Consider the following 26689-nt stretch of genomic DNA (forward strand, 5'->3'; position numbering starts at 1 on the left):
GCTTAAACCGCCAGCAGATCCACACCATTCCATTTAAAGAACATCCAACACATATTTAAAGCATGCGAGTTCTCCCAAAGAATCATGGGAACTGTAGTTGCTAAGGGTACTGGGAACTGTAGCTCTGTGAGGGGAAACTACAGTTCCCATGGTTCTATGGAGAAGGTCATGTGCTTTCAGTGTGCATTGGATGTGCTTTAAATGTACAGAGTAGGTCTTTATGGAGCATCCATTCTCATTTGCCTATGGGGTAGTTATAAGATAATGAGCATTCATCCTGATTTTCTTGTGTGGTGCTTACCCATCTTCCCCTTAATCCCTTCTCCACCCCACACTTCTCAGTGCATTTCTGGGTCAGTTTCCAAACTGCAGATATAGAATCATAGAGTCATAGTACATCCATGTACTGCAGGGATTTTTAAAAGTGGCTCTGTCACCCTTTCACCCATTAACAGCACACAGCTCAGTTTTTGTATGCGCTGTAATCGCTTCGGCAAAGCATTGATAGTCTGAAGGTAACCTTAGAAATATTTCATATATTAAATCAGCAAACTAGTTCTGCTTTCATTTTTGTTTTTCACATTTTATTTTAACAGGTGCCCTAAGCTGCTATCTCACCAGTAGCGAAGCATGGGTTGCTAGCATCCAGGGCTGTGCGGAGTGGGTAGGTGGGAGGAAGTGAAATGGGTGGAGTACGCATGCGCATTCAACTGCCTAGCAGCGTCTGTGTCTCCCAGGAGATCGCAGCCACAGGGATAAGAAAATAAGAATCATTCCGTTGTTTAGAGAGATCACTTCCTGGTCTGCATGGAGAAGTCATTTTCAACAGAGCCCAGTGGAAGCATGCAGCTGTATTGAGGCAGCACTGGGTGTTGAAATTTTGCACCCCTAACAATTTTGTGCCCGGGGCAACTGCTCCTGTGCCCCCCCCCCCCAATGCTATGCGAGTGGCTCTCACACACCACACATCTCCACTGGTCAACATGAGCAGCATATTTTGTAATTCCAAAATCTCCAATGTCATATTTGGTATTCATTTGGGTGCTTAAATGGGTGCTTTGAACAGAAGAAAATAATAATAATAATATCTTAAAGGGGAGGGAGGGGTGAGAAAAACCCACCACGGGGAAGGGATTCATCTTCATTCAAGGACCTCAAACTCAAGCTCTTTCCCATGGTTGGATGGTAGCTTCCAGATAATGAGTGAAGTCCACACTCCTGATTCATGGAAAGGGGTGGTAAGGAAGTGCTTGCTAAAATGTAGCATTACCACCACTGCAAAATTTTTCCTTCATGTCTCCCTTCTCCTTTTATTCTTTCTCTTCTTTTCGTGCCCACCGGCAGCTATGAATGAAATGCAGCGTGTTAAATGATTGACATCTATTAACGCTCCTTCACAAACGTTGTGCCTTATATCAGAAAAAGCCTACAATTGTATTTTTTTTAAAAAAAATCTTTATTTTTGCAAAGGAAGAAACTAAGGTAGGGAAGGAGGAGGGAGGGAGGGAGGGAGGGAGAGATTGGAGGATAGTGTGTTCTTTGAATCTGACTCTGCTGAACCACTGCCAAATGCAGACCGTTCCATTCAAAGGGCTGAGTGAATAAATGAGAATAACATCCTTGGGGACCTTCAGGATCAGTTTACTCTGAAAATGCTCAGCCTCACAAAGGGTCAGAGTCACAAGGTAAATGAAAATGGCTGGGAGGGGACTTTGATGGCCGAAACACTGTAACTGTAGAGGACTTGAAAGAAAATTGTATTTTTTAAAAAGGAGAGGGGAGAGAGAGAAATACTGAGGGGGGTGGGAGACAGCAGGAAGTGACTTGAAGGGGGGTGGAAGCAATTGAAAAATGATAATCTAGAGAAACTTTTCGTGCTATTTTTTTTTCATATTTATGATTCAAAATTTTGCCACTTAGGACAAAATTGGTCAGTAGTGCCAGTGAGAAAGTTAGAAATGCTTTTCTGCATGACAAGACTTTCTTGGTGTGTGGCTTTTTTTGGTGGGGGGAACACGGACACAAAATGCATGATCTATTACTGAAGATTGGCTGGCTGAGGAGCTATAGGATTCAGCCAAAGCCTCACTATGATGGTGGGATGCCAGAGACAACTGCCACAATGGCGCATGATGCTGACAGCATGCCCCAATTCTGCCAGTGGAACGTTTCCCCAGCAGAGCCATTCTAAGCTAGTTTGGTAATGTCAGAGGAATAGCTGAAAGAATGCAGGTGGGGTACAAGAAAAGAACCACATCTGCTGATGCTGTGGGGGGAGCAGATGCGTATTTGGAAATCCTGGCTGCCCACCTCTGCTGTAAAACAGTGATAGTAGGGCAGGGCAGTGGGCAGGATGGCCTGTTTAACCCCTGCCCACCTGCTGCTTCCTCCCTGCAGTGCAAAACATCTGGGCTAAAAAGAAAAAGTGGTGAATGCATGAAGGATTAAGCACCCCAGCACCTACTCACTAGCCACCCCCTGAAAATTCCTGCCCACAGTTCATACTGGGGAAGACTGCTCAGGCTACCCAGATGTATGCTGGTAGCTTTGGTATGAATCCTGTTTGGCTCTGCTTGTTTGTCTGATGGAAACTGGAAGAAGGCTGACCAATAAACTATATGTGGGGGGGGGGTGTTTGTGTTTGTGTGTGTCACACATATGGTGCACATATTTCCCCTTGATAGCGGAAGCATCTTAGAAGTGTTTTGGGGGCACAGAAATTCTATACTGGTCTCCTTATCATAGACACACATACACACACAAATCCAGGACTTGCCAGCATGACACATAACTCTTAGTACATATGGTGGCAAGTGTATGGTCAATGGAGCAGCAATATTATTCAGATGCTATGGAAGTAAGAGACACAATGGTTCTATCTTCTAAAAAACCCAACTCTTCTTTATTTTCACCAAAAACACAGCACCCCAGACAGGAAATAATAAATAAGCAAAAGGGTTTGTCGAGGACATCAATTGGGTGTGGGGAAATAAAACCAGTTTGAAAAGCTTTATCACACCATGCACTGCACAGATCAGCCTTCTTCAACCAGGTATTGTCCGGTAGCTTTGGACTACAACTCTCATCGGCCCCAACTAGCATGCAGATGGGAGTTGTAGTCCAAAACCTCTGAAGGGTGCCTGGTTGGGGGAGGGTGGCAAAGATGAAACCTTCGTATTTCTGAATGAGACCAGATTCACTAAATAATTCTGATGGGGAGTCATAGTGACATGCCAAATGCTCATTTTCGCCCATGGGATTCATAAATTCAAGACAAAAGAAAGTGGCCAGTTTTGACCTGGTAATTCTATTACTCACAGTTAGCTCCTATGTCCATTGAAGGAAATGTTACTGTTTACTTCAGCTGCTTTGAAGTGTAGCATGCCTTTTATCTAGGCAGCAATACGTAGACAGATTTGCTCTCCTTATGAGGAAGGAAGTAAAATATGATACAACAGAATATCAGTGACAATATGGCAACATTTCCTTCCATCTCATGTTGGTGGTCACATTACTGGGGCCAAAGGATTTCCACTTTTACATGCTGCATCCAGGAGATGATAGTATGAATAATTACAGTAAGTCCAATCCATCAAATCTTGTCAGTACTCACATCCTGTAATATCAGGCAAAAGACTCCTGTGTTTTCTGAGCAATCAAATAATAAGTCCCTATGAGATATGAAGAGCTGCTTCAGATGTCACAACCTGAAGATATGAGACTCCCACCATATAGGCACATGTTGCAGCAAGCTGTGTCCGGTCAGAAATTCCCTTCAGTGTGTCCTTGTTTCAATACAGCCAGAGTACTGTGGATACATCAATGGACTAAAGAACCAGTGCTGGTTCTTTAGAGGTTTAGGTTTGAATATTGGGCACTATCTCTGTTGTCTTTACAGTACCTGCTAAAGACTTTCTTCTTCCAATAAGCAATCTATAAACTATGGAGAAACCAGCAATGTGCACACAGTGTTTAAAAATGATTCCATGGCTAATACAACTTGGTGAAAGAAGTGACATTGACTGATTGATTGACATAGCTTGTTGGTGGCGCCATGGACCATGGAGAACAGCTCCCAGTACTAGTTAAGATGGGTTATCAGGCTACCTCTGCACAACACAGCTTCTTGCATATTTGATCACCACCTAAGAACATTATGATACCTCTGCTGGATCAGGCTAGTGGCCCATGTAGCACAGCATCCTATACCCACAGTGGTCAACCAGATGTCCATGAGAAGCTTGTAATGAGGACAGCACTTTCCTTCAGTTTTCAGAACTAATCTTAACAAGCCTGTAGTGTCTACGAATAGTTCAACTGTGGCTTGCTTTGAGCTCGATGTTACATTTTAACTTGAATGAAAATCCCTATGCAGAAATTATGTAACTTAGGGGCATGCATGGTAAGATCCTGCTGGCCATGGATGTCATGGTGCATGCACTTAACAGCTTTTAGGATCAAATGGAAGCCTTGCATAGCTATAAATGTACTTGACTCAGTCTGTGCATAGCTAAAGGGGGTAACAGATAGGTCTGATGTTGGGCTACTGCATTAGAGGCCCAAATAATAGCAGATACCATTCAGAAATAAGTGCAAAGCCTAGACTATGTTCTTCATTCTGGTTCTTCTGAATTATTTCTGCTGTGAACTGGCATTTGTCCATCTAGCATTTGCCAGCACCTCTAACATCACCATCATCACTATGAGTGGGCAGGCAAACCAGCAGTTTGCCCATGAACGAATTAAGTGGGTGGCTCATCAAGACCAGGCTGACTGGGGATCCTCAAACCCTGAAGCCAGATGTGGCTTCACATCTGTCAGTACAGTGGTACCTTGGGTTACAGAGGCTTCAGGTTATAGACGCTTCAGGTTACAGGATCTGCTAACCCAGAAATAGTACCTCGGGTTAAGAACTTTGCTTCAGAATGAGAACAGAAATCATGCTCTCCTGGCGCGGCAGCAGCGGGAGGCCCCCATTAGCTAAAGTGGTGCTTCAGGTTGAGAACAGTTTCAGGTTAAGAATGGACCTCCAGAACGAATTAAATTCTTAACTCGAGGTACCACTGTAATAGGAACACACAGAAGTATAATAGTGCTTAGAAGAAAGTGAGGAAAAAGACAGCATCCTTTGGTTCACATCCAATCAGCTGAAGAAAGTGGAAGCTGTAATGTTTTTCTACAATAATTTAATATAGCTGGTTTGTTAGTCATTGTAATATACAGTTAGTTAAATAGATAGATAAATTAAAAGAACTAAAAAAATGGCATCAATGAGGTATTTATTTCAATTTTGTGGACCCAACACAGTCGCCAGTATTTATTTTTATTAGTAGGCTTGAGATGCTAAATGTAATTCATTAATGAGCAAACTCTGGTTTATTAAAAAATAGTAGCTGTGAGTTCAGGTCCTGTGGTAATTAGTGCTGGATGCAAGTGGGTTTGTTTCTCCTACCGATATTGGTAGATAATTTATTGACAAGGCAGGTATCCAAGATTTAAAATATATGGTTAGTTTAGATCTGACAACCCAAGTGGTGTCAATAACAGTAGACAAACTGGCTTCTACAACAATCTTGGTTCTTTGGCTCAGCTGTATACCCAGGGTAGTGGGCTAAAACAGGTTATATTTCTTTTTCCAAGTGGCACCATATGTTTTGAATGCCAAGCAAACTTACACATGGAAGAAATAAGAAAAGCCTAACTTAGCTTATTGCCATAGTCAGCACAAACATATGTTTTAAAGTATTCATTTATAGCCTCACCTCCTATGATGATTTTCATATAGAATACTCTTTTGTGAGGTATCTCTCCCCCCCCCCGCCGCCCCAAATCTTCTAGATTACCTGTCCTGTTCTTCCTGAGCTTTTTGACTGCTTTGCAAACCTTTGCAAATAGAGTTTTCAATTCTGTCCTTTTTGTTTGTTTTGGGACCTCTCGACAAAAATATCTTAAGGAGATCTGGGAGTCTGCTTGAATTTGATTGTTTAGAAGTCAGCAAACTGAGGGAAGTTTTCTTCTTCACAGTGTACACAAGTTCAGCCTTCAGAGGGCAGCCCAAGGCAGTCAGACAATCCTCACATACCTGGGCAGGTCAACATGTGTTTTCGCTGCAATTTGAGTAGCCCCTTGTTCAGAATATGCTGAAGCAAAAGCTGAAGTTTGAAGCACTCCTCATCTGTCATTGAAATGAAGAGAGCTGAGGCAGCCATATTTAATCAACACCGAAACCTCCTTCTGGGCGATGTTTTGTACTCTCCCCTGCAATATTTTATTCTAAGCCATTTCCCAGACGGCATTATTGATTCATGTCGTTGTCTTCCACATGGCACTGAGCACTTATGCAACATGATATCTAGCTGCCCGTTCGCTTTCTGGGCATGACTTCATAACAAAACAACAACAATAAAAAGCGAGATAACTATTGTGTAAGCTTTAACCAGGCTGAAAATCATGTGGAACACAATGCACAAATATGTATGTCTGTAGGCTGTATTCGTTTTCTAGATAAGATTAAAACGGGGCATGTGAGCATTGAATCCTGAACATCTAGAAAATGCCTAGGCAAATGTGGTGGGAGCTGAATGTCTGGGGGAGTGTAGAAGCCAAAATAGCTGTTGCAACTGATTTGAGGATTTGACCACATGTTTGTTGAATTGCCCCAGGTGTTATACATTGTGACACAACATAATTTGTGCCAGATCCTTCAGAAATGTGTTTAATAGTTAATAGTTTAATAGTTATTGTCTCAAGAGCTGTCTGAAGTCAAAGTAGAATTTTCCAGATTTTGCTCAGGCATACATAGGTTTGCCCATGTTTTTCAATTTTCTCATAACATATATAAATACTATATAGGAAAGGTGACACCTTTGATTAATGCAAAGATCGTTCAGGACAGACAGCAAAACAGTTGTCCATGTGGGCACTGTGATCATCTGCAAGGGATTATGATACAGCAGGGGTGATGTCGCCAGCCTTCATGTCATGTTTGCAGACATCTTTGTAGTGCAGAGTTTGTCTGCCAATGGACCTGGTGCCTGAAGCCAGCTCCCCATACAGCACGTCCTCGGGGATCCTGCCATCTTCCATTCTGTGGACATGACTAAGCCATGCGAACATGGTGGGAATGTGGGCTTGGGAGAGCGCATCTTTGTTTGAGACTCTGTCCTGCCATGTGATGCTCAAAATCTTCCTGATGGAAGGCACTGAGGTGTCACTGAGGCGAGTGTAAGTTGCCCATTACTCACTTCCATGAAGCAGCGTGTTCAACACACAAGCCTGATAGACCTTCCTCTGAGTAATTGTTGTTTGCATCAAATACTCTTTTGGAGAGGCGAGCCATTGCTGTAGATGCCTTGCCAAAATGCTTGTCCAGCTCTGCATCAATGGAGAGGTTGCTGGTTATGGTGGAGCCCAGGGAGACAAAATCATCTGCCACCTCAAGTGTGGGGTCACCAGTGCTGGTGCATGGAGTGTTGGCAATGTCCTGACCCAGGATGTTCTTCTTCTTCTTCTTCTTCTTCTTCTTCTTCTTCTTCTTCTTCTTCTTCTTCTTCTTCTTCTTCTTCAGGCTGGTGGTGAGGCGGAACTCCATAAAGGCTGCTCTACAGGTTCCTTGGAATGTGCTATCAAGGCTGTGTCATTTGCAAACATCTTCTCTCAGATAGGAACCTGCCACACTTTTGTCTTGGAGTGAAAACCTCCCAGGTTGTACAGACTCCTGTCACTTCTTGAATGGAATTACACATCATTGTTGTACTACAAACAGGACACCCTCCCATAATATCTTGCAAAAATGCGTAGCCGAGATGTTTTTTCCAGTTATTTTTATTTATTTACATTGTTTCACAATATAGGGTTCAAAGAAAGCTGAAGCTTTTCTTGCAGCATTTTAAAACGTTAGCCTTGCTACAATGTAAAGTTTACAAAAGCCAAACAAGTCCAGCTTTTCATTTCTGGAAGAAAATCATTTTTACATATCTGTTTTCCCTCTGCATTATGAAGGCACTGAAATATTAGCCTGGCAACGAAATGTTTTTATAACTGTGAGAGTTTAATTCATGGAAGACAACCAAGTGTCCTTGAAAACACTTGAGAGGATGTGTGTCACACGCAATTTGCAGTTTTAGTGATTCCAGCAACTGGAAATGGAACAGCATACAGATTTTAAACACACACACACACACACACACACACACACACACACCCCAAGTGAAAAAAGATACCAGCAGAAGTCTTTGCTGTTATAACAAAGGAAAATGTATCTTTACTGTGCAGTAGAGAAGGATAAGTACTATAATCAAAATAAAATGCAGCAAATAAAATCCTAAAACAGGTGTCTATGAAGAAATCATACAAAGCAGCATCAATCAATAATTAGCCAGCTAACCAGTTAAACTTCATGGTTAATTACTAGCCCTGAGCACTCTCAAGGAGAGAGAAAAACCTCATCAGGTTCCAGAAAACATTTTATTTTGAATAAATGTTCTATCCCAGTTTTTGGCAAGATATTTTAGGCTACCAGCCCCACCAGCCCCAGCCAGGAGCTTTTGCTGGCTGGGGCTAATAGGAGTTGTGGTTCAAAACATCTGGAAGGCATCCTGTTGTGTCCCAAGAATCTTGGGGTTTTCTCCCTTCTGCAGAACTGCTGTCGTGTGATTCCTTGTGTCCCTTTATCCTGGAATTTGAAGAAGTTAAAAGGTGTCTATATTTTAAAATTACCAGCATGTGTGAAGGCCATGGCTGGTGCTACCAGGAGGCTTTCTGAAGCAGTTTCCTCAAGTGGCAGTCTGGGAGGGGTGGTAGATTTGAATCTGGGTGCTGTGCTTGCCTTCTTGCCTCCTGCAGGCTTGCTTGTGGCGGCAATGCCTTGTCCTCTTTTGGACAGTTCCTTCATGCGTGTAGATTCTCTTCTATCCTTCATTCAGGATACCACTCCTCTCACCCTTGCTTCTTCACCCCCACTCCCTCAAAAAAATGCCTCCTCTTTCCATTCTGCCAACTGACACCTCTCTCACTTTTGCACCGTATTCCTCCAGAAGCACCATCAACTTTGTTGGGTGTTTTGGATGCTATTCTCTGTTGCACAAAAAATAGCTATTTAGATGTCCAAATTTTTTAATAGGTTAAATTTTTGATCATTATGGTGCATTTTGGGGGGGAAATGTATGTAAGGATTTTAAAAAGTGGAGGCAAACACTTTGTCTCTTTCTGGCTATATAGCACTAATTGAACCACAGCATCTAAAATGTATTACCTTTTTCAAACTTTACCTTTATTGGCATATGTATAAGGTCCCACTCATTCAGGAAACCCAAATGGGGGCATGACAAAAAGAAAGAATGAAAAACAGGTGTGGAAAAGTGGGCAGAGGTGAGGTTAAAAAACCACTCTATATATTTGACTTTGGTCCATGTTAGCCTAACATGGTTTAGGAACAGGGCCGTAGCTAGGGGGTGGCGAGGTGGACCCCTGCCAGGGGCGCAGGTGAGGGGTGTGTGCAAAATCAGCTTAAAATATGTCCATAAATATGTCTATAAATAAATATGTCAATTATTGCCTCATAAAAAAAGGTTTTGAATAGAGGGTGAATTGAGTTGGTGGGGTTGGAGGAGAGGCAGAAAGAAGAGCTAATTTGTCCATGGCTAGGGGGTGCAATCTGGACAGTTCAGCCAGGGGCACAAAATCACCTAGCTACTGCTCTGTTTAGGAAGCAGTGGTTCATCTGCCACAGACTCTTCTTCCACCCTTCATAGAATGGCTCTGATTGTCTCTTCTATTCTCAATACAAATTTATGGGAAATTACACGACACATTGGCTTATACCAAGATCCTGAACACAAACAAAATATTGTGGCATGAGTTATCTTGGGAACAGCAAAAGGCATGCTGCATGAAACTATTTGGAGAGGTTATAATTTTTTAAGAAAAGAGGATTGCCTCATGTTCATGTTATTTTCCCTTGATGAGATTGCATCAAATAAATCCAGCAAATTTCAGCAGAAATGCCGGATCAGAGAGTGAGTGAGAGAGAAAGATGCCAAAGGGGGGGAAAGAGCCAGATGAAAAATGCACAAATTGGAAGAAAATAAAATAATTCATAGGTTGCCACTTATGTTATTATGCAGACTACACTTGTTCCTCTTCTGAGTTAGGAGTTCTCCATGCATGGCTCCACAGTTTGCCACAGGCAGCTGAGAGCTATTAATGGACCACAACATCTGTTTCAGCAACAGTGGTTCCTTGGTTAATGAAACTAATTAAAAAGAAATCCAGAATAAAATCTCACGACCTATCCCACATATCTCTGTATAAATATGGCAACAGTTGAGATAATGATAAAATTCATATGGCTGAAATTATGAACACACTATCATGGGGGATATTAAAACCTCCTTTGGACTATTCTTTAGCACTCTGATAAAATGCTGAAATGAGTTAATTCTTAAGAACTTCCCCTCTCCTGCCTCCATATGTGCCCTGCACCCTCCCCAAATCTGCTCTGGAGGGTTGGGGGGGTGGAAAACCGGAAGAGATGGGGGGGCAGAAGGAGGAGATGAGGGTAAGTTCTGTTGCATAAATAGAAATGTGTGTGCCATTGGGAGAGTTAGTTAGATAGCACCCCATATCTTACACAACTTAAACATGCACACATAAGACAGACTCATCCATTAGCGAAAGAAAAACCCAAGGTTTTCAGAAGTATGAAAAACATTAGGGAGGAAAACCTGAAGGACCACCCCCCCAATAAGCCCAAGGAGGACTGAGTGTGCTCAGTAGGCAAGGCATACTGACTCATTATTGGGGGTGGGGAGAGACAAAACCCAGGTAGAAGCAGAACTGGAATGGATTTTCCTGAAAGAAGGCACAGCTGCTTGACTAGAAGACCGAGCAGCAGCATCCCAAACTGCAATGTTTGTTGCCAGGCCCCATTGGTTCCCTCTATTTCTGATGTTCATTCGGTGAGGGCCATTGCTTGTGGAGTCAACATGGCACTGTCCATGCGCAAAAGAGAGATTTCCGCAGGCTCAAAGTTTTCAGAAGTACATGCTCTTTGGAGGAATCACCTGCCACCAGCCCTAAAATCAAATGTGGAATGGGCGTGCTTGGTAGCTAGAGATTGTTGACTTGACTGTTGGAGGGGGGAAGCAGAAAACCAGGTGGGATGGAAGGGCTGGAATCCAAAGCAATAAGTACTTCATACTGCAACATTTTGGACATTCACTTCAATAGAGGATGTAGTCATGCATGCAGTCTCTTTGATACTCCTTCATTATGTTGATTGCAGAGCCCGTATGTCAGGCATAGGCAACCTCGGCCCTCCAGATGTTTTGGGACTACAATTCCCATCATCCCTGACCACTGGTCCTGTTAGCTAGGGATCATGGGAGTTGCAGTCCCAAAACATCCGGAGGGCTGAGGTTGCCTATGTGCAGGAATACATATACAAATCACTTGTGTGCCTTTGTCCCATTTACAAAAAATAATAATATAGAGACTTGTGGCATGTATAACACCAGAACATTTATCATGACAAGGTTTCTTGGCCAATTCGACAGATTTAATATGGCACTGATTTTTCTGGACCAGAGGCCACTCATCAGATGCATGATCAAGCAGGCTTTGACCTCCAAAAGCTGAATCCATAATAAAAATGTTAGGCTTTAAAGGGCTACGAGTTTCTTCGTTGTTTTTGTTGCTGCAGATTAACCTGGCTGCCCCTCTGGAAGTGGCTTTGCTTTGGTGGCTCTGTATTCAGAGCACATGACTGGTACTAAGGGATAAGGCAACATACGTTGCACCTAGCATGATAAGAAATTATCCAAAAAACCTGCCTGGGCACAGCATGCTTTTCCTTGCAAGATGTTTTCTATTCCACTGGACTCCCTGCTCAGTGCTGGAGATGGGCTGGGCCTGAATTCTATGCCACAGCATTCCAAAGACAAACAAGGAAACGGGTAACTGTACCCTTGGCTGGAAAATGTGGAGGCTGGGTGTGTGGTGCCCAAATGAATTACTCAAAAATGATTGCCTGGGACTGGGCCAAGTATTATCTCACCAGGCTTTAGCACTCACTGCAGTGGCATGACAGGGACAAACTACAGTAACCTGAGAAAGAGATAAGAGTCTGAGAGTAGTGAGAATGCTTTTAAGCTGTGCAGTAGGTGTTGGGTCTCTGCTTTGTTCTTGCTTCCCAAACCAGAAGAAGAAAATCAACCTGCTTGTGCAGTCTTGTGGTAAATTAGATCAGCGTTCAGGCAATTTCTTCACCGGCAATGCTTTTGAAAATGAGGCTGTGATTCATGCAATGAGATTTTTAAGCCTGCCCAGTGGCAAAGGTTCTGAGCAGGGTAGATATGGAAGCAGCATGGCAGGTCTTGCTGAGACCCAGTTATTCTATCTACCCATTTCACCCTTTCCATGTAGCAGCAGAGAAAACGGAGTGTGACTCCTGCTTGGCTTACTTTGGCTTGGCAAGCACTACTAGGAAGGCCAAAAGGAATCTGAGAGATTCACATGCTACTCCCTCTACTCCATTTGTGTGTCCCACCATTTGGGAAAGTTCCCAGTGGCCTCTGTATTGTCATAGGGCCCCTGGGGCGATCTCCTTTTCACTGACGGGTGGATAGCGCCTTGTGGCTAAGTGAGAGGCAATACAACTTTGCAAGCTTCTTCTGTACCTGCTAGCTTTGCTCCGCTCGGTTTACACAATGATGCAGGACCATTGATGCATCATTCCCAATGAGAGGGGCACCCAATGGCAACTTACAGATCAAGCGTTGACATTCTTGTGCTCTCTTTGGGCATCAAAAACACTAGATTCTTCTGCATGGTGATGCCAGCATGCCCAAGCTGTTGGAATATCATTGCCAAAATGCTGGCACTGAAGCACTAAAGTATACCCAACCATTAATAAAACAGGTAAAATATGACTAATATGAGCCCATTCAACACACACACACCCTTACCATATCTCAAGAAGAAGAAAACCTAACAAGTTCAGACTGTAGGGGAATGGAAGTATTTAACTTTAGAGGCAGCCATCAAGAACATCTCTGGATGTGCTATTCATGTCCTGGTTTGGTTCACAGAAGACATCTTTCAAAAGCCTATTCAGTCTGAGAAACTGCAGTGCAATTGTTATGCATACCAAGCTCAAGAGTTGTAAATACATATTCTGATGTTGTTTACACACCAAAATAATCTAGCTTAGTCTAATGAAGGTACAAATGGAAAATAAATATACAGACTTGCTAGATACAGAGGCTTCAAAATACGTTCTTTGCCAAGGTATGTAACTAAAGATTAATCAGACAGATTAGGGGAAATTGGACCTTCCTAAATGGGCCAGGCCTTGATACCTACGCCCAGGGTGGACTTTGGTCTTTCAAATTTCAGTGGCATCCTGTGCAAGGCCAAAATTCACCTACCCCGCCTCTCACTTTCTGTTCTGCTCAACTCACTACGTCCTAGTTGTGACGCCCTGCAGAGCTCCCTAGGCTCAGCACCCAGGACAACGGAACTGGTCGCACTGCCCTAAATCTTCCTCTGCCCACGCTTGCCCATTGATTGAAATAATAATGACATTATTGCCACCCATTCTAAAGTTTGGACCTATGAGAGCTCAGCAAGCTTACTGGACCATGAGGAATAAGCTTCCTTGGACATAGTTTGAACCAGTGCTTATGGAAGTCCCAGCAATAAAATGTATTCTTAATAGTAAAGACTGTGTTTTCATATGAGAGCTCATTCCTGGATTGAGTGTGGTAAGAGCAGAAGGGAGAGTGTGCAGAGAACTTTCTATAGACTGCTGAGCGTCTGAAATCAGTCTCTTATGTGCATAACTATCTCAGTCAACTCTTCTTGATGTAACATAGCAACTGGACCCCACTCAACTTTGCTGCTCCTCTCAGTACCACTGGTGCTTCTATTTTATGTAAGAGAATCTCTGCAGGCAGGAGCTTTTGCTTAAAGTGTTAATCTTCTGTCAATCCCTCGCTTGGGCCAGAATATTATTCAGGCAGCATTGAAGCTCCCCTACTGTCCTGTCTGGAATGTTCACATTTGAAGTGTAATATTACCTATGCAAGGCAGCCTACCAAAAGTCATTATTAACTTATCTAATTATGAAAATGGTATCTTCCATTCCAAGCCCTGGCTTTAAATTCTTCTTAAAAATAATAATAGAGTATTCTGTTGATTTCACCAGCCCCTTATAAACTGCAGTTGCTGGGGAACAGAAGTGGGGATAGTTCTGTTGCCCTCATATGCTGCTTGTGGGCTTCTCATAGGCATGAAAAGATTAGTCTTTGGTCCAATCCAGCAGAGCTCTTCTTACATTCCTATGCATTGAGAAATACAGTAGAGATTATGCCACACCTCTGTTTCCCCCCTGCTTTCTCTGTGATGCTGATGACAGAGTGATACTACCATTGTGTGGGAAGAATCTGCAGCTGAAATGAATCTCTCTGCTGCTGAAAATTCTTCTCAGAATTTTCCTTTGCCAAATCTTACTGTTGAATATTCTCTAGGTTGATACACCATCACCCACTGAGAATGTGCTGTAGAACATTCCCAGCATTCAGCTGAAGCTGTGCATTGCAGAAGAGAAGCAGTTGTGGAGAGGATTTGGGAAGGTTTCTTCACAATAGGCTCTTCCAGATGACCGGCTTATTGAACGTTCATAATAATTTGCTTGTACAAAGCTTACCTGGCGGCTTGATTATTTATTTATTCATTTATTCATTTATTTCACATAAATTACATACCACTTAATTATTAAAGAAACCCACCTCAAAGTGGTTTATATCCCATCTTTACTGAACATTCACTATGGTTTATTTGCAGGGCATTTATTAGATTGTGAACATTCACCCTGATTTGCTTGGAGGGTGTTTACACATCTTCCTGTTAGTGATTTTCTCATTGCACACTTCTCAAAGGCTTTTCCCATCACTTTCCAAACTGCAATAAGTCCATTTCTTTTTCAGTGTGGATTTACTGAACTAAGATGACAGAGCCCTTTAAGCCACTTTAATTGCACAAACCTAAAGCTCTGGTATGCGCTCGAACCTTTCTCACAAAATAGTGACAGTTACTGGTTTTCCATTTGGGAGCCTCTGATCAATTTCCAAATACCAAGGGCTGCTCAGAATATGGCTTATGAACCACTGGTATATTATATCTAATAGCATTTTATACTTGATAGCATTAAATACATAATGTGCAGTGGTATATAGCACTGAACAGCATTTTGTATCCAATGGGAAGCCATGGATATTTGACAGTATGTGACAGTTGACTGCTTATGAGATTTGACATTTGAAGCCCACAAAAACGACAGCTGTCTAGAGATGCCCAACTTATTGTCAGGTAAAAATAGTTGCATTCAAGATGCAAGTTAAATTAGTGAGAGATACCCAACACACATAAAATACACAATCACAATTTAATTTGGCCATAAATATTTTCCAGAATGAAAATCAAATAGACACCTAAAAGCACAACCCTAAGCATGCCTACCAAGATGTCAGCTTACCTTCAATGGTCAGGTGGCATTGCCACCTGGCCACAGGCCTTGGCAGCCAGCTGGGGAGGATGGCAGGCCTGTCTGCAGATTAGCTAATGGCAGGCAGATCTGGGTCTGGAGATTCCCCAGGGGGTGAGCCCAACCAGCCAATGGGCATAGTAAGTTACACTAAGTTCAATGGGACTTACTATAAGATTGCAACACACTTACCTGGGAGTAAGTCCCTTTTAACTCAATAGGATTGCAGTTAAAGTAAAAGAAAGGATAATGGTATGATTTGCAAATATTCTTTCCAGAACCAGCCACAGCAATTATGCTTTGCTTCAGCGAACTGTTTCATTAAGTTACTTAGTTTCATAAATATTTAGAGCATTTCAATATATATGGGTGGGTGGGTGTCAGTGGGTGCAAATTTATTAAAGAAAAAAACATTGAGAAAATGAGAAAAACAACTGCCCCCCACAAACATATACTTAAATATAAATAAAGGAATCACAGCTTTATTTCCCTTTGGGAATAATGGCAAATCTACCCTTTCTGTCTGGTTCTGCAGGTTATAGTAGTGAAGAATGTATCCCTGCAGGAATGCTAGCACTGTATCACACAATACGCATGGATACCAGAGCCATTTCAATCCACGGGGTCACATCTGGCTCTACATTTTTTTGTTCTTTCCCCCATTTTTCTGGAAACCAGAGTTCCAAAACAAGAACTTATTTCACCCATAACCCAGGGACTTTAGGCAAACTGTGAGTCCCAAAACACAGTATGCCCGAAGTCTGTGTGTTATGGGTGTAATAAGTTCTGAATTTCCAATTGGAAGTGGATTTCCATTCCCTTGCCTTACACTCCCAGTCTCATAAGGACATGCCTTCCCTAACTTTAATGGGACTTATGCAGGCAGAGTTTCCTCCAGATTTTCCCTAATGTGGTTACTCAGAAATTTTCAGGATTTTTCTTTCTTTCTAGAGCTTTCATTTCATTTATAAAAAAATGTTTTAATTCACTATTGTTAAAAAGAAGAGGGGAATGAGCCCCTTCAACTTAAGGCTATTTAATACTGTTCCTTAATTTTTTTAAAAAATAAAATGGGTGATTATCTTTAAGGGGGGGGGGACCTTTGCTTCACTGCTGCCCATTTATGTCCTTCCTTCATCCTTGGTGGCCCTCTGGTTTCTTAGACAAAGGGCCTCAATGTGCTATATATGCCTCCTCCTCTTAATGCGAACCAGCAGCCCAAATTACCTGTGTGACCTTTCCCATGAGCGTGAGCAGAAATCTCTCCTGGAGTGAGATAAAGAAATTAGGTCTTCATTCTTCCATGGTTTACTCCTAGGAATGCTTCTTGGCTGGATGCTAAGAATAAGCCAGTTATTGAAAAGGGGCGCTGGGAAGCTGACAAGCATGGCTAAGCCGAGGAGGGAAATTTGATGAGGAAATAAGATGCTTTGTAGATCAGTGTGTAGTGATTAGTCTTTTGAATGCTAGGATTATTATATAAGCAAAAAGAGAGGGGGTGCTTATTGTAACTGACAGCTTCCACTTATACAGGTATTCTTCCAACTAATGAGAAGCATAATGGACTATTTGTTTATAAATCTTAGCCCATAACCCCCCCCCACCTTTTCCTCAGGCCAATTAAGTGGGCTGGAAAGCTTGAGACAATGATATTTCAAAGAAGAACCCACCCTCTGGCTGCCTTTCCCCAAATGCTGGAATCGCAGTAGTAGGACTAACAACAACTGCAGACAAATTAAAAACTCATTTCTTATTACTTGCATTCTTCTGTGATCACAGAATATAAAGAAGACACGTGGCATTTACAGTTCAAAAGAAAAGGCCTGAAGCCCGAGGGTAGATTTGCTTGTACCTTTAGCATAAATAACTTTTCTTCTTTCTTTCCTTTCTTTTGTGTGTATAAGCACTCCAAAGAAAATCCTTCGCTGTAAACATCCATCAATTTAGGTCTATAACTAAGGGATGATCAACTAGAGAGCTGGAAACCGGCTTTGTACCCCAACTTGGTATGGAATAATCTGTCAATTTTCAGTTCTCTCGGTTTCTCATTTTTCCAGTCAAAAACACAGTTCTCCACACTTCTGCAGCAATTTGTATTAAAAAAAATCTTCATGAAAATTCTTCAGCACTTTAGTAAGAAGGTCTCTCTTAATTAACACATTTTTATACACGGTTTTTGACGAATGTAATATTTTTCCAAGCAATTTTGCTAATATATTGTGTTTTGTATGCTATTTTAACAAATATATTCATTTCTATACAAATTTCACCTAAGACGTGCATTATTTGTGAACACTGGTCGATTGGTGAACAGCATCACAAAATTCAGATAAGTGTGAACTTCGAAGGAGGGTTGCGTTTCAGATCTCCTATTGTTTCGGAAAATGTGAATTTGACAGATTCAGCTTTGAATAAAAATGGTATCAAATTTCGCTGCCTTCCGTAACCGCAACGCACGTTATTTAGCCCCAATGGCCATACTAAATTTTAACTTAGGGATATTAATTTTTTTACTCAGACTCATTCATTTGTAACAAGTACACCATACACATGTCCCTGTGCTGCCGTCTTCTGCTGATTTGCCTCTTAAGGAGAAGATGTTTCAGGAAGCACATTCATTTCCAATAGAGCTGTGCTAAATATTATCTAGTGCTGATTTTTGGCTATAATACTAGCAGGTAGGTCATTTAAGGGGGGGTGTTAATTTAGCATACATTTAAAGGCAAATCTTATTACACTGGCACTTTCTGAAACAATATGTGAACCAAAACACACCCATTCTTTGCAAACCATACTTCTCTAAATTTTGCAATGATCGCTCCCCGCTTAAAACGGGGGGCACCCTTTGCGTGGACGGGCGCAGCCCTAGATCTGGAGCAGCCCCATCAGCATAGGCTTGGCTTCGCCTTCCCTCAGGTGAGATACCTGGAGGTCTCCGCCTACCTCAGTCAGTTGTCCAATCCCACCTGGGGGAAGCGTTGCCAAGGAGACCAGGCCAGGTAGGGGAGGGATTACCTGCCCACACAATAGAGGGAGAATCTTACCTGGGAATCCTCACGTGGCTCCAGAGCTTCTCCCACCCTACCCACCCTCAGTTAATGTCTTCTTTTGCAGGTTAACTTTTCTTCACAGGTATGCGGGCGCTGCTACGTTAAGGTCGCTGTTAAAGGGCCGGAAAGGAATTTCCCTGCATTGACAGGTTTCACCTTTCCTGTAGCAAAACGTCACAACTTTGGCGGTATCAGGCCTTGGGCGGAATCCTTTAGTCCATCTTCCTCTTTGCGGCGGCGATACCAGGGTTCCCCGTTAAAGGGGTTTCTGAAGGGAGGCTTTGACCATACGCCGAAAGGTCGTCATTGCTCTCCCCTGCGGTGGCGGCGTAACGGGGGCTGGAACATATGTTCTCCAGAGCTGGCCCCCCCCCCCCACACACTGGATAACCCTGAAGCTCCCTAGGTCCCCAGCTGGGGAATGGGGAGGGAGAACACCCAATGCCTGAGCCAAGGTCTACGCACATTTGAAATTTAATAAAGTTGTGGCCAATTTAATCCCATAGCACGTTGTCTTGAGTCGTTATTCCACATGGCGGGGGGGACCGCTCAGGATCTGGGGACTCCGCCTGTCCATGCAATGCAGTTCTCCAGCCAACTAATGTGTACAAAAATGCACATACCAGGGGATATGCGCACATGGGGAAATATGACAGGAGCAAGCCAACAGCAAATCACACCAAGCCAACTGGAGCTAACTCTTTATTAGCAAATGCAGTCATACCTTGGATTAAATATGCTTCGGGATGAATATTTTCGGGTTGCGCTCCACGGTGACCCGGAAGTAACAGAGCGCGTTACTTCCAGGTTTCGCCGCTCGCGCATGTGCAGACACTCAAAATGACATCACGCGCATGTGCGGAAGCAGTGAATCACGATCCACGCATGCGCAGATGCGTGGACGTGGGTTGCATTCGCTTCAGGATGCGAACGGGGCTCTGGAACGGATCCCGTTCACATCCAGAGGTACCGCTATAGGATCTGCACAAGAATGTCACACCTAATGAGCGCAACAACTCAGGTCTTGCCCCCATGGATCAGTTGCTGAGACTAAAGGATCCCCACATCCCCATCGCCTTCTTTGTCTGCTCCTCTCCAGGCTTTTCTCCAAGCAATCAGACTTTGTCTGCATGCCTGTCTTTTATTGCTCCTGCTTCATGTGTCTCCTGGTTCTGGGAAAGGAGCTTGTCACAGCAGCAGGAGAAGGAGACACCTGTGCCTCTTCACAAGTCTAACCCGTCTCTGCCTCTCAGCTTCCCTCCCCTCCTGCTTCTGTTTCTGCCTCTGATTCTGGACTTTTCTCTGCCAGACTCTCCCCACTCACTAAGCCCTGTTACCCCTTTAGCTTCCAACACCTCCTCTTCCCAGTCTTCTCCCTCTGACCACTCAACGTTGTCCCTAGGTTCTGAGCCTTCCTCCCTTGGGGGTTCCCCAGCTGGTGTCTCCCACAATTCCTTCGTATGCAACTGGTCCATGATGTACTATTATTTTTAGAAACACTCACCAAGTGCAGCCCACTTGAGAGGTGCCAGAACTGAGTTCTGGTGAGTTCTAGCTGGGAAAAAAGCCCTGATGGCATTAGTAGTGCAAAATGCATTATATCAGGGGAAACTGCTTTGGAACACTGTGATTCGAATTTGCACTAAAATGTGGAGATTTGAACATTTTGTACTATGTCTTAAAGAAGTTCACAAGGATCAAATTTCAGAACTTTTGATGTAGAATGAAGATTCGAAAAGACCTAAGGCCTAAACGAAGCATCTGCTAAGGAAGACTGTTGCTTTGGTGCTGCTTGCCAAGTCAACCAGGAGTGTTTTTGTTAACTTTGGAGTTTAACTAGCAGAAACTACTATTACAGACAGTTTGTATGTCCTAAAGTTACATTTCTTTTTTCTATTAAAGTGCAGTCAAATATGTGTTCAATACTGCATTCATCTGGCTTCTGTAGCTCTCGTGTGCTTTCAGCATTGTTATATTATCTCCAAAGATTGAAGCTTTATTTTGGCCCTAAGAGAGGTTGTGTTGTTCATAGGATTCCTAATTCTGTGTTGCTGTTTTTATTTCAGCACATGATGCCAAAGAACTGAATACAAACCCACAGGCTGTTTGGTTTTCACACATGGACTCAAATCTGTTTGTGCTTAGACCAATCTACGATGAGAAATAAAATCTGTGTTGCTTGACATATGCATCACATTCATCTTTTGTATTTAAGCCACGAGAATACATTTCCACAAGTGACAGAGATAGTGCAAGAAGAGGGGATTGTTTTGTATCACACGTGAAAATGATCACTGGTTTCTTCAGACACGCTGCCTCGTAGGACAGCAGCCTGCAGCCCCACACAAAGGAAATTCAATCCGCTCAACAGCTAATTAAAAAAGCATTACCTTTCCCCAGCTCTGACCTCCAGCAGTGAAAAGGATAAAGATGGGTATCTGTCAATCATGTTTACCTAACAAACTCTGGCACAATATTGTGATGAACAGACAGATCTAAAAAAGGATGGATGATATCGCTCAGAACTCCAAGGTACTCTTAATACCACGTTTAAAGAAGACCTCATCAGTAATTTGAAACCTTCAGCTTGCATGCCAGGGATACACCAGAGCTAAATTTTGCTCAGTCCTGCAGAGAGTAAATATACAGAGTGAGACAGGAACACTTTGGACGTTTGAGGAAAGCAACAGATCCCTTGCACGTGGCACTCATTTGCAGTTCTATTTCCCTTTCTCGAGACACATCCATATGGGATATTATTCCAACTAGTCTTGAAGCTTTATTTATTCCACTGCTATGTAGAATTTAATGCTAAGGCCAAAGTTGGATATGCTTAAGTCCCACTATAATCACCTGACAGAAGCACTTAAACCTAATTTATTTCAGTGAGTCTGGGCCACACATGACACCACCTGAATTAGACCCACAGTGTTCCAGTCCCTGCCCCTGGTGGAACAAAGGATTCCACTGAGCACACTCTTCTGGTTGGGTCTCCCTCGAAGAAGCTTCTGTGCAGGTGATAGGTTAAAGCAACTTGGTGAAGTTTTAATTTCTTCCAGTTTGCCTGAAAGAATGAGCTTGGTTTTATTAAATTCCAGCCAGGTAATTAGCTGGGAAGACAAATGAATATGAGCCAGGACTGAGCACAGATCTACAGAGAGGCAAGTACAGGGGTACATCTGTTCCAGGCCCAAAGCTAACTGGGGACAAACTCTTTATTATTATTTTTTAAAGTTGCTATTCTCTTTAGACCAAACCTTATGAAACAAAAGGTGCAGGTACCAATCTGTGAGACAGGATCCTGCCCAGACATTACAGTGTTCTTCTTAGCCAATGAGCAATGTCAGAGCTGGAATTGAAAACAGAGAAATTTAGAGTCATACAACAAGTGCAAGTCCCAAAAATTGTGTGACAGGCAGAAAGTCAGTGGAATAATGGATGAGACAGTGGAGAAGGGACTTCTTGGTGCATTTTGAAGGTGTGTTTGAGTTTTTCTTGGTTCAGGAGCAGCTCACACAGTAGGGCAAAGCCGCAACATTAGCCTCTGGGCAGCCCTGTTGCTTCTACTTCCTGGGAGGTGAAGGGTGAGACAGTAGCAGGTCATGGCTGCGTGGGTGTATTGGCAGCCCTTATCTTGCTGCTGCCTTAGCCCTACCTCTCCTGGTACATGGCATGCACACTAGTGCTTGGTGGTACTGCTAGGGCTCTGCACCACCAGGTGAGCCACTCCTGCCTTGGTGTATGTGTCACTCTGGTTTTTTTTTTCCTCTCTCTCTCTCTCTAGACTGACACAATCAAGAAGGACTACTTGATTTATTTCGAAGGGAATACTGAGTCGGATTATCAGTGCATCGAGGTGAATATTCTGCATCGTTCTGCCCATGTGTGAGAACAGCAGTAGTGTGTTCATCCGAAAGCAAAAGGTAGCAGCAAAGGCAGGAGTTTGTGCTCTTTCTAACTCAGTTTAATAGCATTAAACATATATTTTCATGCTCAGAAAAATGATAAGAAAAATTACCCTGCTGGTGTCAATGCAAAGAAATCATTAGTAGATCTATATTTCATAGAGAAGGGCATTGTGGTTGAGAAAACATGGGTTACATTAGCCCTGCAATGTAGCCAATACGGCTGGACTAGAATTGCTGGGGGTTGGGGGAGTTGGGATATATTCATGTATGTCAACACAGCAGTGTCGTCCAGTGTTATTATCCAGTATTTTGGTGTGTTCAGTTATTTTTCGAGAAATTCAGGAGGGTAGGGGGCTGGGAGTTAAGTTGACTGCAGTCCTAAATCACTTTTGACATGCACTCTGTGCCATGTGAAATACCACACCCGTCATTGCACTGAATGTAGCAATGCCAGCCTAACTTCAATTGACGAAAGGCCTGCAGTAACATAACAGGTTTACAACTCATGTAACTTGAGTTCTTGGCATGGTCTGCGGTTGGCACTGGGGGAGAGCAGGTCTCCTATGCTCTTAACAGTCATGTGGCAGGCAGAAATTCAGCAGGTTACTATGGAAATGCATTTCTGGGAAAGGCATGGCTATGATTGACAGTGAGTGGAGATCGATTGTCTGGCTTGTATTTGGTGGGTGTCCATAGAGAAAAGTTGAATGCTTATTCCAAGGAGAAATTCATAAAAAAGTGTAGACCATTTTGGCCAAGACCCTTAATGGCTTAAGTTTTTGTTACTAATGAATGATCCGCTTTGTATTATCATGTTGTTGTTTAGTCGTTTACTAGTTTCCGACTCTTCGTGACCCCATGGACCAGAGCACGCCAGGCACTCCTGTCTTCCACTGCCTCCCGCAGTTTGGTCAAAACTCATGCTGGTAGCTTCGAGAACACCATCCAACTTTTTGTCCATGGAATTTTCTTGGCAGGGATACTGGAGTGGCTTGCCAGTTCCTCCTCCAGGTGGATCACATTTGGTCAAAACTCTCCACTATGACCTGTTCATCTTGGGTGCCCTGCTCAGCATAGTTCATAGCTTCTCTGAGTTATTCAAGCCCCTTCGCCACGGCAAGGCAGTGATCCATGAAGGGGTTGTTTTGTCATATTTTACGTTATATCACAGACAGACACACATTAACCAAAAAGTCTGACAGGTTTGGGACTTTACGTCTGGCATTCACTACAGCCAAGGCAGATTCTGTGCATAAGGAGAGGAATTCTGCCTTAGGGCTTTTTGATTTGGTATAGAGTCCTACAGTATTGCTGAATTGCATGTCTTTTTAGTGCCTTACCCTGTCATTGTTAAATGGACAAATAAAGAAATTTGTTAGAAGTTATTTCTGAAATATTTAATCCCTTACAATACAGTAAATCAGCAACGGGCATGGCCAACCGTTATTTCTCATTTCTTCTCTTCAGCATCATGTAATGGTATGTGTGTGTTGGGGGAGAGGGGGCTTCCCAGTCAAATAAGGATTGCAAATAGTCAAGTCAATTACCTGCAGTTAGAAGTCATAGATCTTGCTTCCCCTCTCTTAGTATTATTTCTGCAGACACTCATGGTCACTGACAACATCAGGGCCTGCTCCATTCAGACTGCTTCCTCTGACAGCCAACTTTATGTTATATTTGCCCTGCTTTATGCTTAAATCCACCTTCCTTTTCTGCCATGGTTTAGCAGCCATTGTATCCTTGACCAGTTAAGTAACTGAGATCTAGTTCAAAATCACAACAAGCAGATTGGATTGTGTTGCCTGTGTTTACTGTCCTTTTGTCTGAGATTAAAATGAGCCCAATGAATTCCTCCTGTACAGATGCATTCCCTTCACTTTCTTCCACAAATCCTACACCTAGGTACAGTTGTTCTACACCAGAAATATCTGCTAAAGCTGAGAATCATCTGCTAAAACTAGAATCTCGGGAAACCTTTAGGCTTCACAAACAATATCTTCCCTCAGAATTTCACCACATGACTAATTCATTCTGCATTCTTGCAGGTGTGTACTTAGCACTGTCTGTTTCCAAATGTGTGAGATAGATGATAGATAGATGATAGAGATAGATAGATAGATAGATAGATAGATGATAGATAGATAGATAGATGATAGATAGATAGATAGATAGATAGATAGATAGATAGATAGATGATAGACAGATGATAGATGATGATGATAGATGATGATAGATAGATAGATAGATAGATAGATAGATAGATAGATAGAGTGAAGCTTCTGTTTATTTTCTTCTATAGTTCTTGCATATGACTTATTAAGTTGCTGTTCAATTGACACCTTTTTCCTGCTCATGATGGAAAGGAAACTAGAGGGATCTTCATGTGAATCACTACACCATCCACCTTGCAGCTTTGTTGAAGTCTTTGCACTTGGTATAAACTCTGGTAAAGAATGTGCCCTGTCGCCCTCACACCACTGGCTGGTGAAATCTAATGTAATAATGACACACAGGTCCTTTCAAAACATCCCAGTATGCTAACTCAGGAGAATATTTAGAAAGTTGTGCACTTGAAACCACAGTATCATTCTTCTAGGGGTCCAGTATTGTGTATAGAGCTCAGACTTTAACACATCTGACAGAGGATTTGCTTTTGATATGCAAGTCCCTATATCCAGTTTTTCCTGTTGTCCATGTTGTATACTACTGGTAGCTACTGGTATTTTCAGTTGGGATGCTCTCATACTCTGCCCCTGCCTGACCTGGGTATTTTGTCTCTTTTGAGTGCTACTTGCATGATGTCTGATTTCTTAAATGTGGATTGATGCAGATTAATGCAGAAGTGGTATGGAACAGACCTACAAATAGACCCATCTACACAGTGTTGTTAGCACAGTAAGATGGTGCTCCAGCAGGTTTTCTTTCTCTGTGTGTGTCTTCCTTCCTCTGTCACAGTCTCTGTCTCTCTCGAAATAAATCCAATTCATTCTCTCCTAATCCTGTTTATAAAGTTTTGAAAATTCATTCATCAAAACATTTTGCACGAGTGAGCTCCTAGAGATTAGTTTCAATCCAAAGTAACTGTTGTGGGATGGAGGGGACGTGTGCAACAACTTATGATTGTTTTCAATATATCTGAAAATATACCACATATATAAAATCACTTCAAGAGCTAATCCCATCTATTTGAATGAGAAGACAGGGCTGGCGTCCAATGACTGAAACAGATGGAAAGAAAGGAAAAAAGCACCATTCAAAAAGCGGACTTAGGTAGCTTATTTATGTGCATTTCTCGCTTGCCCACAACATCATTATCATTTTATCAGGATCCCAAGGCTATCCTGATGAAGTGTGAGCAGATTGACTCACCAAAGCCGCAGCCCAAGAGAGGCCCAGCTCTCTGATCTTCATGGGCAGCTTGTGAAACTTTCCAGTTGAAGCTAAGATCTCCTCAGGGAATATGGCAATGAGCTCACAAAATCCTTTTTCTTCTTTTTGCCCCCCCCTTCACTGTGATGTCTTATTTTCTTGTCTTATAGAAGCCAGGGATTGGTCTTGGTTGAATTTTGAAATGAAAACCTATAAAAAATTGTATATATATATATTTAAAGCATAAGGTTTCCAAATGTTTATGACTGTTTATGAAATATTTGTTATTGCATTTTGCAATATAGGAATAAATCCATTGCTATTTTTGTCACACATATCAAATGGCCCTACTTCTTCATGTATTATTCAGTCACCTCCAAAAGACATCCATGGGTTCACACTCATGTCTGGACAATCAGAAATGCAGATTACAGTAATTTTTCTTCTCTCAATCAGCTTGACTCAGGCTTACTGTTTTCAAAACAAAAAGGGTTATCTTTAAGGAGGGCAGAACCCTCAAATATAGCATGCATGGACAATAGGCATGTTTTTTGAAGGAGGCAAAGGTATAGTGATGCAATAATTAATGGAGGACTAATGCACCTTGGTTTGTGTCTGTCATGGGTTATAATTTATGGTAGTAATGGATGGATAATAGGTGAAAGCTGGTGAAACCATGCTGAAGTTTATAATACAAGTGTATACAATGATACTAGAAGCAACTAGAGCAGCCATTTTGAAAAGAGCAAACCTACTTGTCATCAGTTCTTTTTTTTCTGGTGGGGCGCAGGGGTATGAATATCCCTAAACATTTTGTG

General features: G+C 42.5%; 1 long non-coding RNA gene across 1 annotated transcript; it reads left to right on the forward strand.

Moving 5' to 3' along the window:
- The first annotated feature begins 1604 nt into the window (after window positions 1-1604).
- Window positions 1605-20777, forward strand: LOC310841089. The gene is made up of 2 exons (XR_014562341.1): window positions 1605-1685; window positions 20661-20777. It is a non-coding gene; the product is annotated as an uncharacterized lncRNA (long non-coding RNA).
- The last annotated feature ends 5912 nt before the right edge of the window (window positions 20778-26689 follow it).

This window comes from Podarcis gaigeae, assembly GCF_964106915.1.
Source record: "Podarcis gaigeae genome assembly, chromosome: 3".
Lineage (NCBI taxonomy): Eukaryota > Metazoa > Chordata > Lepidosauria > Squamata > Lacertidae > Podarcis > Podarcis gaigeae.